Here is a 2,558-nt window from a genome sequence, read left to right as displayed (position 1 = left end):
ATTAATAAAGCAACTCATTACTGATCTACAGGAAAAAGAGGGAATTTTGTTGACTATTAACTATGTGCCAAGTGTTTTGCAGGTATTATCTAATTTAATGAACACAATGAGTAAAAATTATCAAAGAACATTAAGTACTATAAGTCAGCAGAGCACATGTGTTTTGTCATTTATTTTTCAATAAATCCATAAGGTAGTTACTAGTATCCCTATAACAGGGATAAATAATATAAGACATAGAAAAGTTAAGTAGTTTTCCCGGTGGCAAAAAGTGATAGAGCCAAGATTCATGACCTGGGACATCTGACCCAGAGATAACCCTCCTACTCTGGTAACTATAATACTGCACAGTCAAGTTGCAGTAAAGGAAACTGAAGTTCCAAGAACTCAAACAACTTTTCTAGAGTCCCAACTAATGTGCCACGGGCTAGCTTAGCTTCGTCCATACAGCATACCAAAGTGCATGCACTTTCCACTGCTCACAGAATCTGCACAGGCTAAGAAATTTACAACCCCAAAAAGACAAAAATTTGACTGAATAATAATCACATTAGCCTATATTTTTTTCCTTAGTTTTGATGCTAAGATATGCAAAACAAATATATTAAATAATATTTTGGAGAGGCACAATTTATGGAAAGAGTAAAAAACTCCATAGTGAAAAAGACCAAATTTTATACCTACCAGATATAGACTATTTCTGAAAGAATGCTCAAGAAAATCAAGCTTAACTCTAAGAAAACAAAAGTGTGGCTGGGAGATTGGGGCTAAAGTTGTTTTTCACTTAATACACTTTATAGTTTAAATTTTTTCTGTATAGAGGTGCCTGGACGGCTCAGTCGGTGAAGCGGCTACCTTCCGCTCAGATCCTGATCTCAGGGTCCTAGGATTGCTCCCCGAGTGGGGCTCCCTGCTCAGCGGGGAGCCTTGCTTCTCCCTTTCCCTCTGCAGCTCCCCCTGCTTGTGTGCTCTCTCTCACTTTCTCAAATAAATAAAATCTTTAAAAAATAAATACTTTTTTCTATATAGATTAATGTATTATACTGAAAAAATGCATTAATTTTTAAAGATATATTTAACGTTAACAGGCCTAGCCTAGTAAACAGCACAGAGCAGGCACTTAGTAAGTGGCCTTTTCCTATTTTTTTTTTTAAGTTTGTTTCTCATCAACCTTGTTACCATTTTGTGTTTACGAGTATGTGAACGAATAGTTTAAGACAATTCAGTGGTTGTTCCTACCGGGTCAGCGGCCTGAGCGGTGGGGTCTGCAGAGCCGTCTCAGGGTTAAGCTCCGCGCTCCAGTCTTCCTCAGAAAAATGGCGAGTAGGCACAGGGGCACAGCACCGCCTTCAGGTGCTTCTGCGACCTCGGGCTGAGTAGCAGTAAATTCACGAGCTGGAGCAGTCCAGCCACCCCAAAATTCCTCCTTGGTCACAGTCTCTTCCGCAAGGGTCTGCTCTATTTTATGAATCTTTTCAGGATCTCTGTAGAAGGAAGATTCAAGCTCGCACTCCCGCGGGTATTCATGGGAGATGGTGCTGCGCATGCGTAGAAACTCCCGGACCAGCATCCACCACAACAGACCTACTGAGTGAGCTCTCCTTTTCTTGCAAGAGATCACAATGTCCACGCCGTGCAGAGAAGAGTCTGTGTTGCACAGAGCAATGGTAGGCAGGTTAACCTAAGACTTCTGTGATCCTGGTTGTCAGCCCTGGGATCAGCTACGATCAGAAGTTGCAATCCCAGAAAGAAGCTTCGATCTCATGAGTGAAGAAGATTCTAGGAATGAAGTGGCCGGCAACAGGAGTGGTTCCGGCAGTGGCAGCAAACTTCACCACAGCTCACTGGCCAGTATTCCTGGAGGATATGACACTGACATCAGCCAGGTTTTTAATGGTAACAACGGCAGGAGCTATCAGAAGCTCCTCCCAGGGTCTCCTCAGATTTATAATGCAGATGCCATCATTTTCCCTTCTGTAAATATCCTGTTCCAGGGGCGCCTGGGTGGCTCAGTCAGTTAAGCATCTGCCTTCAGCTCAGGTCATGATCTCGGGGTCCTGGTATTGAGCCCCAAGTCGTGCTCCCTGCTCAGCACAGAGCCTGCTTCTCCCTCTCCTCCCACTTGTGCTCGCTCTCGCTATCTCTGTCTCTCTCTCTCTCTCTTTAATAAATAAATAAAAGCCTTAAAAAAAAATATTCCATTCCATTTGGAAGTCAAGGTTATGACACCTAACTGGGTTCTTGCTGCGAGGAATTTGAGGACATCCTCCTCCTTCATTTGCAGAACATCAAGGGCTCCAGCCATGGTGAAAGTTTCCCTTTTCATTTATAATGGGAACCGAGAACAATGCCATATGGACTCCTCTCTGGTTAGTGCAGAAATCTCCACTTTTTATTCAAAGATGAGAAATACCTCCAATATCAACAGGATACAAAATTCCTGAGGAAGAATTATTTTAAAGCCAAATAGTGCCCTCACTTCACAGATGCCGCTTCTCAACGAAAGTATGGTCTCTAGGAGTTTTCTTCTCATACTTTCAAAAAGAGGCAATTTCTTA

At 42.5% G+C, this 2,558-nt stretch overlaps 1 pseudogene; it reads right to left on the bottom strand.

Annotated features, from left to right (window-relative positions):
- Nucleotides 1-1,212: 1,212 nt before the first annotated feature.
- LOC103672825 lies at nt 1,213-2,305 on the bottom strand (annotated as a pseudogene).
- Between the last annotated feature and the right edge of the window lie 253 nt (nt 2,306-2,558).

This window comes from Ursus maritimus, unplaced genomic scaffold (genome assembly GCF_017311325.1).
Source record: "Ursus maritimus isolate PB19 unplaced genomic scaffold, ASM1731132v1 scaffold_8, whole genome shotgun sequence".
Taxonomy (NCBI): Eukaryota; Metazoa; Chordata; class Mammalia; order Carnivora; family Ursidae; genus Ursus; species Ursus maritimus.
This window is presented reverse-complemented; position numbering and strand designations above follow the sequence as displayed.